Here is a 13,776-nt window from a genome sequence, read left to right on the forward strand (position 1 = left end):
TGATTTTTGATCTCTTTTTTACTAAAAATTGAGGCTTACTGTCTTGCTAACAATATTATTTACACAGTTAACATTATTGCATTTCCGTTTTAGAAGCACGTACTACTGTAGACGTTTAATTGAGCCCAACTTTGTTAAAGAATCTTGAACAAAAATTAACTCCCGAAAAATGCGAAAAAAAAGGTAATATTAACCTACAGAAAAGACATTACTTAAGTATCATCCAACTACAATGTGATGAGTAAATCGCAAATTTGTATAACATTTTAACATATTTTCTTAACTGCTTTCTGTGCTGTCACTTGGGTTACTTTCAGCACGACGGGCATTTAAATGTGTTAGGTTAGGATTATTTTCCCCCAGTACCTAGTCAAGGAATCTTGGCAAACAGTCACAACTTGGAATTTATTTTTCTTTCAGTTTATTTTACGTGACGTCAGATACATACAGTGAACTAAATAACCATTACGCGTGCCAGATTTATTCACATTGTCCTGTAAGGCTGGATATGGTGGGAGTTAAGGTGGTGTTTTTGGCACTATGATGCTCAAATGCACTCAGATGACGTAGTACTGGGGAGGAAAAGCATTTCTTCCTATTAAGTGACAACTATTACTTGAGATATATTTACTAGAATTTCATGTACACGTGTTATTAGGAATTTGTGAAAGATAGATACTAATATTTTATTGTTTGGCAAATCTGGTTGTTTTATTGGCAGTAAGCGTTTGATACTTCATGATCAGTGACTTCTTATTTTCCCATCAGTTATCAGCCCTGCACCACTAAAGTTAAGGCGTTTGAGATATTCTGCATTTTAGCTGTTCCGCCCTTCTCAAAGTGGAGTAAGGAGTTTTTAGCTCGACTATTCATAGAATAGCAGAGCTATTGGACTCGCCCATGCGTTGGCGTCTGCGTCCGCGTCCGCGTCCCGATTTGGTTAAGTTTTTGTATGTAAGCTGGTATCTCAGCAACCACTTGTGGAAATGGATTGAAACTTCACACACTTATTCACTGTTTATGACTTACATTGCACAGGTTACATAACTCTGTTTTGCTTTTTTCAAAATTATGTCCCTTTTTGACTTAGAAATTTTTGGTTAAGGTTTTGTATGTAAGCTGGTATCTCAGTAACCACTTGTGGGAATGGATTGAAACTTCACACACTTATTAAGTGTGATAAACTGACTTACATTGCGCAGGTTCCATAACTCTGTTTTGCTTTTTTTATAAAATTATGCCCCTTTTTCGACTTTTTCACTGTCATGATATGACATGCAGTGCAAAGGGTCAATAACTCAACTTCGCATTTTACAAAATTATGCCCCTTTTTCAACTTAGGAGTTTTGGGTTAAATTCTTATATGTAAGCTGGTATCTCAGTACCCACTAATGGGAATGGATTGAAACTTCACACACTTGTCCACTGTCATGAGCTGATAAGCACTATGCAGGTTGCATCACCCTATTTTGCTTTCTTTTTTACTAAATTATGCCCTTTTTTCGACTTTCGTATTCATTCAATCGACAAGGCTGTTGAATAGCCGAGCGTTGCTGTCCTCCAACAGCTCTTGTTTTTTTTTTACTTCCAGGGTAGTATTAAGCCAACCATTTACTTATTGGCAGTGTTACTTCGTGTATTCAGTAGAATGTAGAATGCTGAATGTAAAAGCATAGGAAAGATTAGACAAACCAAATGATAAATAATCAGACAGATAAGATTGACATTTTCGTGGGTTTCTTAGTGCTGCGTTCCCAAAGGGATTCGATATCTCCGGCGAACATCGTCTGTGATATGGCTGCATTAATTTAGGCTAAATTACCTAGAACAAAAATGATTATAGATACATACAAAACTACAGATACTTAAATAGGTACACTTCTAGTGAATACTTTCATTCTGTAATATTCATTGTTCGTCTTCTTTGCAAAGGCTTTGTTCTATGATACGGATAAATGACGCATAGCCATTTCTTCAAGATAAAAAGATAGATGTGTAACAACCTATATTGACGTTTTCCAAAAAACGTTTGTGAGATTACGATACGTTCAAACAAAACAAATGAAAGATAATCGTTTACAATCGGCAACTGTATACTAATAAAAGAAGTCGTCACTGAGAACATACGTGTAGAGGATCGGCCTTACAATCCCGCAATTCGTAGAGCTGCGCTCCCTCTATTGCGCTAAGCGGACGGGCTTAATTCTATGCCATAACAAGGATATAACACATTTTGGGTATAGGGGGTTGGCTGTAAGTCTTGTTCATACTTTGATTATAAGGCTACTGGCATCCAGTCCAGTCCAAAATTTATGAATGTAACTTATTATATAAAATGTACATATTGGGAAATAAAAAACATGTTTAAGCCAATTTGATGATGAGTAAAACATTTTATTCCTTTAAGTTACCTTTAACTGTAGGCAAGCTATAAGATCAGTTTTGTTGTCGAGCCCGCTTCCGTGTGTGCGTGCGTGCGTGTGTCCGTCCGATTTTGTCCGGACCATAATTTTAACATGCATGGACCAATCTTGTTTATATTTGGCATGAATATTAACCTCAATGAGAAAGAGTGCCATGCGCAAACTCTATGTTCCTATTTCAAAGGTCAAGGTCACAGTCGGAGGTCAAAGGTCAAACTGAAGTTTATCCAGAGCATTTCTTCTTAATGCATGGTGGGATTTTGATGTAAATTCACCATAAAAGACGGAGTGTCATGCGCAAGAACCAAGTCCCTAGGTCTAAGGTCAAGGTCACACTTAGAGGTCAAAGGTCATATACAAGAATGACTTTGTTCGGAGCATTTCTTTTTCATGCGTAGAGGGATTTTGATGTAACTTGGCATAATTGTTCACCATCATGAGACCGTATGTCATGCGCAAGAACCTAGAATTATTCCCTTTATAATTACTATAAATAGCTTATAGTGTAACTTTTATTACTGGTCGTAGGGAAAAATCAAGACCACTTTTCTGTAGTACAACATGCATGTTACTTCCAGTTTTGAGGTGTATTATGATCTCTACTGGTTAGGATATTTGTGTGGACTTAAATTGTGGTGAGCAACTCCCAGTCCTTATGACAGCTGGCGGGCTCGACATGTTGCCCATGGGCATCTTGTTTTAATTATTTCGGAAAGTTTAAAAATATATGTATAAACAAGTTTATATACTTGCTAAATGTGAAAGAAAATGCAATTATTTGGAGACTTTAGTGATTTAAATGCCATACAGCGTTATGCACAATCGTAAACTGTAAATCGATATGCATGTACTCCTGCTTCTATGAAGCTCTTAACATTACCATCTAAGCGGATAAAAGTCCCAGACAAGATAGTGCTAGACTTATTAATATAAATGAGGAATACAAAACAACGAATTATGTTTTAACTTACACACATCAGTTTTGAAATTAAAACTTTATACCTGTAAGTCTGTAGACATGGAAGAACATTTTTCATTTGATCCTTTATTATATATGTATGCCATTGTCAGTGTTGAATTATTGAAACACAAGAAAACCTGATTAAACGAAAATAAATGCACGAAGAAATGAATAGCTTTCAAGCGTTTAAAGTAAAAGGAGAAACTTACAAGTGTTTAAGGGGTTATTTTCCTTTGTTAATATATTTCCACCTTCAGAACTGGGTTCTGTTGCGAAAACACATCAGTCACATATTTCAGCAGGGTTTCATACTCACAATTTAATATCAAATTATATATATGGTATTTTTCGAATGTGTCAAGTTTCAAAATTGTGTTTTCATAGTCAGTTATGTAATAGAATAATTGACTAATGAAAGTACATCCAAATTGAATAAATGCATATTGAAAGTCTGAGGTATATAGTGTCATGGTACGTCTGTTATAAATAATTTTACAATGAAAATAATGAAAGAAGCCAACAGAAATAGAAAAAAATGTCACTTTTCGCACTTGTTTTGCATAAAAATAGTCAAATTTCTATACATGTTGATCATACGTAAAATTATGTGTCAAATCTGTGTATATACTGTTACAACTGGACTTGAAAGCATGAACTTTTTCTGTTTTTTTTTTGACAGTTTATTATTGAGTTTATATTGTTCATGCTGATTGCCATTTCTAAATACTTTATAGCAAGAACGTTAACATAGTTGCTCGTGTGTCTAGTTTTACTTCCTTAAGTTTTATTATAAATGTCCCAAGTGATCTCCCGTTAAGTAAAAAACGATTAATGTAAAAGAAATAACTTGACAATAAAAGGAACACTGCGCACGAAAGCAGTTTTAAAAACTGCTTGTTAGATAGCGCAAATCATATTCTTTTTAAACATATTTCTTAAGTATATTTACATAAGATACGTGATTTGGTCAATAAGTTGAAATTCTGGTATGCTGTAGCTGTATATTTTTCTTCTAGATAACCATTCATTACATTGATAAAATATGAAATATGAGAGGGAATATGTCTTCAGAAGTCAACCTCCCTTTTTAATATCGAAATTAATTTCGCAGTCAGCGTTCGTTCGATTAATTCTGGAGGATAAAAGTACGATGTTATTCTTTGAAAGAAGACGGATAATTTTCTGTAAAAAGGCGTTTTTGAGTATCACGTTCGGATAGTGAAACCTGACTGTTTGCTAAATAGATGAATTTCAATACGATTTTTCAAATGTTGTAAATAGTTTTAGCTAATACATTTGTTGACAGACATCAGTTATACGAAAGTGTTTTTAATAAATCATGTTTTGTTAAAAAATACTTAATTGCGACAATGTTTAAGTAAATTACAAAAAGGCAAAAGCTAAAAGATATATATAAAAAAAACATCATTATAATAAATACATATTTATCACGATACTTAATAAAGCCTTATTTTGAAGAAAACATTTAAAACGCATTTTGCAAATGGCTGACTTTCGTGGAAAATAAACATTTGTCATTCCAACAGTCTAGGCAAACTTGGTCTGTCTCCTGGTATATAGATAAATCGTTAGCTAATGACAATCTGTTAACTAGAATATTAGGCATTTTTATGAGGATACATTGTTGCTACGGTAAACATGATATAAATCTTTGGCATGCCTCAGTGTATGTAAAAGTTTTCTCCTTGATGTGGGGACTTTCTCTCGGTCAGATCGCCATGTGCCTGTACTACGAGTTTGGATTCCTGAGTTGCTGCTCATTTCTATTTAAATCAAGTTTCATCATGTTGGTCACGAAAAGGGCGCTGTATATTATCTGCGATGATATATGTATGTATATGTAATTTAGAGTAGTTTGAAACCTTGTGCTTGAGTACAGTCAACACATTTTTGTGAATTTTTTGTTTTAGAAAATCGCCATAGTGTGCAGTTTATATCGTAATGTTACGGGAATAGTGCGATCTGCATAGGTTGGTGTGATCGTTCCCAAATTTGATATGAACTGTACTGGTTATTTCATCAACATGTATAATTTAATGCATACACAATTTCAGTTTTGGTATTTAGGTTGGATTAGGCACTTACAAACATATAAGCCAAGAAAATAGCAGTAAATTGTTTAACTACATGTATCAAAATGATTTTTCGAGCCGTGTTTCGGCTGTTAGATGTCTTCCCACTTGTCTGTTGTTATATTTTTGGTGAGTATTGAGTCCATTCATTTCGGTCAGAAGAGGCACACTTTAGCCGCTGCGTGGGGGGGTGGGGTGTGTATATTTCATTACTTCATATGATCAGACTCCGGTCAAATTTAATTTGTTATTATTTTGTTTATTGCTTGCTATGCTTTCAAAGAATATTCTAATAAATGTTATTATCCTTCACAACAAGAGTGTTTTAAGTGGCATGTGACGGATGCTAAAAGTCTCCCAGTATTTGGACTCAGTTATATTCCCTGGTCCTTTTGGATTATCGAGTCGATTTTACTATAATAGGATTCCGCTCAAGCCTGTCCTATGGGCGTGAGGGGATGTTTTTTTATAACATCCAACGAACAGACTCGGTGAAACCGAATCTTCTGTTTATTGCTTGGTTTCGTGCTATGCTTGCAAAAAATCTTTTTATACATTCATTTGTCATTAAAATTTGTAGGAACTTTGTCTCGTCCAGGAATTAAACTTGAGAATCTAAGAAATTCATCAAGAGACCTTCAAATACAATGACACGAAAAGAGAATTGGACAAATACTACAATGAAATATAAATAATATAAATAAAGATTCTACTTTACTGAAAAATATTTTTTTAACTATTGCAATTTTTCAAAATCCTCTCCTATCTAATATTGATCAAAAGATGTATTTCTTACAGTTAGTTATGGTATGAAACATCTCACCTAGTATGTTAAATTATATTTCCTAACAAATCATTTTGATGCATTAAGGTAAAAGCTTCAAGTGATTAACTCGATACACAAAAAGAAGTTTTCAATTATATTCTTGTATCTTTAAAAGCGGAAACAAAAGTATCACAATAGCAATCTTCTTTTAGTTCCATGTGGCGACTGTAAAAAGTTTCCCCGTACTTGGATTCAGTGTTGTTATATTTTCTGGTTCTTTTGGGATCATGGAGTCCATTCGATAGATGAGTAACAGTTCTGCTTGTTACGCTTAAGCCGGTGCTAGGGGGCGTGAGATGTGTTGCATATGTCATTACCTCTCATGAACAGACTCAGACAATCCGAGTCTGCTATTATTTTGGTTATTTGCATTTTATGCTTCCAAAGGATCTCTTTACATATTTTTACTGCCCCCTTTCAGTTATGTATAGACGGAATTAAAACTCAGTACTTTGATCGCTTGTGTCATAGAAATTTTCCAACTGTATTTGGAAGTCATACACGTTTTATTAAAACAGGTTATGACCCGTCTGTTACGAAGCACACTCATGTTTAGTCTCCAACTCTTTTACAGGTGGACGCCGAATGTGTCTGACGAAAAAGGTAGATGGCTCTGTAAGAGGCAGTTGGGATTGAACTTTTTGATTTATGATTTCTGGCCTTGTTTCGTCGGGCTCTTCTGGGTGTTTCTCTAGATACTCTGTCTTCTGCAAAGGCATTGAACACAATGCGGTTGTGGTTCTTACGAGCTGCTTGTTAAATAAATTTACAAGAATATTTTTTGTGTTTACATGTGATGTTTTCTGTTGCCATTGCGTTTGTAAGAGATTTACCTGGCGGGGATAACTTTTATTTACACTGTGTGTGACTTTGGAAAACGATGGGATAAGAGTAAGGTTAGATGCGAATCATAAATCGGTTTAAATTGCCACTGACCGTTCAAAGGCGGTGCCCCACTGTGTTCCTTGGTTTGTTCATTTTACCATCGTGTGTTTGCCATGTCTGTGTCTGTGCGTGTTTGTGTGTGTGTTTGTCAATATGTGCTATTCGTATGCACGTCTGCGCACTGTGGGTTACACTATAAGAAGGTTGCGTTTCAGGAACGTGGTTTAACCTGCTGGATATTCGTCTGCTTTTTAAATCATTTGATAAAAGAAGCATGTATATGTTTCTTATAGGGTACTAGGGAACATTTAGAGTAAATCCAAGCACAGTCAAAATGTGTACACTAGCATTTATGGTTCCTGAGTTTTGTAGCGCGAACTTCTTCCACCTTCGAATGCCACTGAAACTTAATAAACATTAACACTATGAAGTAAAGAAGTCCGTGAAACAAGTTTTACGGCGAGGCTGTTCTTATTCCCGCTGATAAGCTATTTAGGTGATGATGGCTCTGGAATTCTGTTTAAATAATTGTATTTAATGACGAAGTTGTTCGGTAAGATAAAACATTGTCAGCTTTTTTCCATTAAGATAGTCATGTTTCGTAGAAAAAAATGCTATAGAAGTAGCTTGTCATATAAAGATCTACCAAATGTCTTTATTGCCAAATTTTCATTTATGTCGGCTAGAAATAGTAAAGACATAAATGTTATATAAGTAAAATTCCACAGGCATAATGAGGACTGACTTTTGATGTTAATGCTGAACAAAGCTATTTGGGGAATTATTCCGTCTTTTTCCTGACCTGTTTTGTTTTAATTGTAAAATAATCAGCATCATGTGTAAAAATAGGAAAGTAAGTTAGCTGTTCTTGCTATCTATTATTTTTGAATTGTGTGCGTTGCTGTATGATTTTGTTTTTGGAGGCCGGCATTCAGTGAACGTCGGTATTCCTATAGGATTCTTGTTCATGTTTTTGTTTTAATTTTACGTTTTAGTAAAGCGTTTTTTTTTGTCGTTTTAAGCAGTACATTTCGTGAAAATTCGTAACAGACCTGTTTAATATTGTGATTACACTTTAAATTAATGTTTTCAAAAAACTGATGAATTGGAGATCTGTTATAGTCATGTTGCAAAATGATATTTACATAATAGTATAAACATGCGAGAGTAATGCAAGATACTCTATTTGTTTGCAAAATGTTAACACCGGCATAGTTACATGAGTTTCCTAGCATATCAACAGCATAAAAGTATGATCTATCTAATTATACAGTTTATGATGTTGGGTTTTTCAAACATGCACTTTCTACATTTGAATTAACGGCTAAAGAGTGGATCAACATTACTAATTCAAGAGTTGGACACAGTAGTCTCCGTTGCATTCTATTAAATGGACTGTGCAGGTTTTTTTTTTCACCGTAAAATCACGATAAATTCTATTTATTGCATGTCATAATAAAAACATAAATAAATACCATTGGAACACACATTTAATCTATATGATACACAACATGTCCAATATGTCTTCTAGTTTAAGTATGACATCGTAATAAGGCAGATAATATTGTTTGGTGAGGGGGGAAAAACTTTCTTTCTTGTTCTGAAATTGTTAGGCTTTTTACATTAAGGATTGACTATTTGTTTTAGAATATGCGCTCTCCCCAAACAGAGATAATTTTCTCAATAATGTATGACGTAAGATATTTATTTTTTCCGGGCTACATTGTTATTAGATTTCTTTAAACTTACGTAATCTGTCTCTGTCTGATAATATTTAAACAGCTATCGATAGAAAGTGACGTTGATATTCCAAATATGCATATAGAAGAAGGCTTATTAAAGAAGATTTTGTTTGGAAGTCGTACAACTCTGGTTTTCTTTGACAGATGATTTTTCAACAGACATGACATTTCGGAAAACAGTCATGACAGTTTATACAAATCATTTATTACGCCATTTTTGTCTTATATCCCATGATATTATGATTTCTTCAAGAGAGCTTGATACTGGGTGTTACAGGTGGAGCACAACGATGAATTTAAGAACAAAATGTAATTCAACAACAATGCTCTATGTTTTCCTTTTTTGGTAATAATACTAAAAGTGTTAAATTTTACACATTTTAGGGATAATATCAAACGCCAGGTATCACATGTAACCAAAATCAATAAAATCCATAAAAAGACCATTTAACAAGTCAAATAGGATATTTACTATCGATTAACACTAAATATGGTTAAAGTTTAATGCATTAAAATATTCAGTTAATATAATAATTACATTTTATAAGTGTCCTCGGGATTTCGGACGACATTTATCGAGATTACGTCTCTTGACAATTAATGTAATGTAATACATAAAAAGTACGTATTTCAATGATATATTGATTGTAGGACAAATCAGTCTTCATTTTGACACAACCCCATAAAATCTTGAACAAGATGACAAAATAAATCTAGAATTCATGAACAATACCAATCCTCAAGTATATTGAATTCAGTTACTGTGGAGGCGTTTTTACTGCAGCATTAGGGTTTAGATCTGATAAAAGCTTAATAAACAACGTGACAAAAATATCGATGAGATTGATGAAAATCTCAAACTAAGATCTGTCTTTGCTATACACTCAATCGTATTCCGTAATTCCAGGAGCATTACAGTGGTACATCCTTACAATCATTTTAAGTACAAAATGTTAATATTATAAGATTAAGATAGACTAGTCCAGTATCTAGGCCTTAAACTGATAAATGGAGCCCGTGTTTTAAATGGAACTACATCAGTCGCATTTCCTTTCAGAATGTGATGCTTTATTAATACAGTTTCCCACTTTGTTTTTTGTTTAATTTTCTCTTCGCCGCCGACTTGATATGTGATTTGTTAATTTTGTTCTTGATGATAAACTTTATTTATCACTTAACATATGTCTGGAAATAACATGTTATTGCAACACTGTGATGATTATCTTTCAATTTAATTGAAGTCCACAGTTTCTGTGTTCTATAATTGACGGGTCTGTCTTCTGAGAGTTGTTAGGTGTAATCACAGAATCATTTTACAGCTGATTTAATGTCAGTGGAATTTGTTTTGTTTTTTTGGTGAAATTGTGAAAAATAACTCTTAAGGCTACAGTTACGTATAAGACGAGAATAGGTAAGAGTTTTCCCGTGATGAATCATAAATCATCAGCAATTTAATGAACTTTTATTGATTCAGAATTTAAGTAAATGTGAAATAGCAATAGCATCAACACGCAATGTTCTCTACGCATATAGAACTGTTTGTCTGAGCATAATTACTGGAACCATAAATGAAGCTAGATGCTTGCAGATTTTGTGATGATATTAAAGTAGGTCTTCAAATGCTACTTTTGAAGTTGTGTAACATCAAACTATCACGTTTATATTTCTGCGATAATGACCTTTTCTGTGAGTAATTCTCTCAATATCAGATCTCCTCTTCAATTAATTCAGTCGGCATTCAATAAATCAATTTATAATAAAACGTTCAGTATGTTTTACTGTAATTTTAACAATAACATCTTAAGGTTTTCCACAATACTGAACTAAACATACAAAACTTTCTGTCTTAGCGTAATAACTTGGACCACTGATACTTTGAGTGAGCGAGTGAGTGAGTGAGTTGGGTTTTACGGCGAATCGACACAAAATGGTCATATATCGCCGAGAAGAAGTTATATTGAAAACCCCAATTGTAAAGCATACCTTAAATCATTTATGTAAAAATGTAAAGCATATCTAAAATCATTTATGTAAAAATGTAAAGCATATCTAAAATCATTTATGTAAAAATGTATATATGTATGTGTTAAAAAATCAGCTGCAAACATAATAATATTGCAAAAGATGTGAATAAAATATGAAATGTTCAGATTTTATGATAAATTCCTATCTGCTTTAAAAACGATAAAATATTTCCAACTGAAACTTTTTTCAAATAACTCTTTCAAAGACTGAACGTCATAGTATGTACTGCGTTGTGGAGCAAAGTCCACACAGTCGATTAAAACATGTTTAATAAGTAGCGGTGTTTGACATGATACATATTCGGATTGATCTTCTTTTTTCAAAATATAAGAATGAGTCAAACGGGTATGACCTATTCGACAGCGAGAAAGAACAACATCCTCCCTGCGAACAGATCTGTTCCCTTGGTGCCATTCCCCTTGAGTAGGTTTAATATCATGAAGTTTATTGAATGAAGCTTGAATTCCCGCAGATGTTATGGGCAGGTATGCACAAACAAGCAATTTACTGTCGGAAAAACTGTTTATGCGACTACTTCTGGATGAGGACGCGCACAGAATATTTCGAGAAACTTCATCGTTGTCTGAGAATTCTGCTTGCGATGTTTTGTTTGGTTTTGTGTTGTATCCCAAAACTTGTTTACTGTTGCGGAGTTTGTGACAGAAGTTTGTACAATATTGTTAACTTCAATTTGATGTGACTTCCAATTACCATATTATGCAAGACATGCACTGATAAGACCCTGATTGTACAATGCGATCAATATTTGTTCCGACAACATTAAATTGCAAAATCCATACCGACCAGATTTATGCTAGTTAAGAGCTAATTCTTAATGCAATAAAAACAATGATTATAACTTTGATTGTTCAATTTGGTCTACCTATATATTAAGGGTAACCCGATGTAATCCATATCATTAAACCTGAACCTAAGTCTCGGCGATATATGACCATTTTGTGTCGATTTGACGTAAAACCCAACTCACCCACATGAAACATAATTACAGTCATTAAATATAATAGTAAAAGTTTTATTATAAATTTTAAATAGAACGTCTCACACTTACAAACCTCAAGTACATTCAAATAGGTATCAATCCGCTTCGCACGAAAAGATTACACTAGAGAGAATTATTGAAAACACAAAATTGTCTTCCGTTTTAAGCAGTTGTTCTTTCCCTATTCATGCACTGATCTTTTTCTCCGCAAGCAAAACACGAATCATTTAATGGTAGCGGTGGTCGATGGTTAAGGTGCCGATCAGTCATCCCGCAGGTCGTGGATTCGAAACCCGCTGTGGTCACGAGCACACCTCTTAGGACACCAGTAATGTTATTTCCAAGACGCCGACACAAGAATGAGTCAAATAAGCTTGAATCTTTTACCATAATCAAGCTAGAACAAACTGGTATAAAGTAACATATCAGAGACGACTTGTTTACAATATAGCACTTACACACTTACAATATAGCAAAAGAAAGAATGTAAGTGTAGAGCACCCCAAACACAGTCATAGAGCCATGCAGTCCAACAGCTGTTTCATACATCATTAGAAGAAAATGCCAGTGCTGTATTAAATGCAGCACCTTTTCAAACGCTTTGAAATATTCTGATACGACCGGAACATTGCATGCAAAACCGACATTTGCTGTATAGGACCTCAAGCGAAGAATCTAATTTACTACCCTATCTCTCAAGATATAGCATTCTATTATTTTTTCCTCGTACGTTATTTTCTGCCTGCCTACGCATGTTCTTTCATGACTTTCTCTTTTTTTTTATACTTGATAATTCAATTGTAAGTAAAATGGAAAACAGACTTATCACTACTATTACATGTATCTAATATTTCAGACAGTTACACACTTGTTGTAAATAAATATGATATAAAGATCCACAATAAAATTCAGTGGTTAAAATAATAGTATTTTAAAAATGAACGCTGCCAGGTGATCTAATATGACCCTGTAGGGCTAACCGAGAGTCACACAAAATACCTAATATTGGTCGAAACATAGTCACTTTGTTGAAATCTTGAAAATAAAATCGTTTATTAGCAGTATTTTACGACCAACAAATATAGTTTGCTGTTTCAAGCATTATTTTGTTTTATCCTGTTGTTCATGCAATGTAAATAAAAACGTTTACTTAATACGTATATCAAGTTACTGCTTCTCTTTCTTTCACGTAACTGTAGAATAGAAACCAGTATTGTACAGCGTGACTTTTAAAATGCATTGAATATTTTACAACAAAAGTATATAATTTGCTGTTTGCAATAACGCAAATATCTCTCATGCACTTTCAGTACCTAATAATGAAATAAAGGACCTAGTAATATTTCTGTGTCAAAATTTCAGGTTGGAAATAAGATAAAAAAGTACAGTCGCATACAAAGTAGTGACGTCCTATACTTCATACAAGGTAAGTTATTTTATTAACAGATTAATAGAATTAACTTCGTTTATAATGTACTTCGAAATATTGGAAAAAATGAAATTCTACCAATTGGTTAGTTTGTTATGTACAAATATGTGGATTTTTAAACAATTAAAGGGCAATAACCCTGAAGTTACTACAGCGATCCTGAAAAAACTGAGTGTGCACTTCCACACTATGGTGACTAAATTTAATACAAGTTTCATAGTTCTTGGCCAAATATGTCACAAGTTATGAAGCAGAAATTGCCATTATTATAGTACCCGATATAGTTAACACTAGAAACTACTAAGGGCCATAACTGTGGTGTTACTTGGACAATCTGACTGAATTTTGACAGACCGCATTTCCCTTTTTCAACTAAGCTATGTAAAGTAAAG

The sequence above is a fragment of the Mercenaria mercenaria genome, chromosome 2, assembly GCF_021730395.1.
Source record: "Mercenaria mercenaria strain notata chromosome 2, MADL_Memer_1, whole genome shotgun sequence".
In the NCBI taxonomy this organism is placed as follows: Eukaryota; Metazoa; Mollusca; class Bivalvia; order Venerida; family Veneridae; genus Mercenaria; species Mercenaria mercenaria.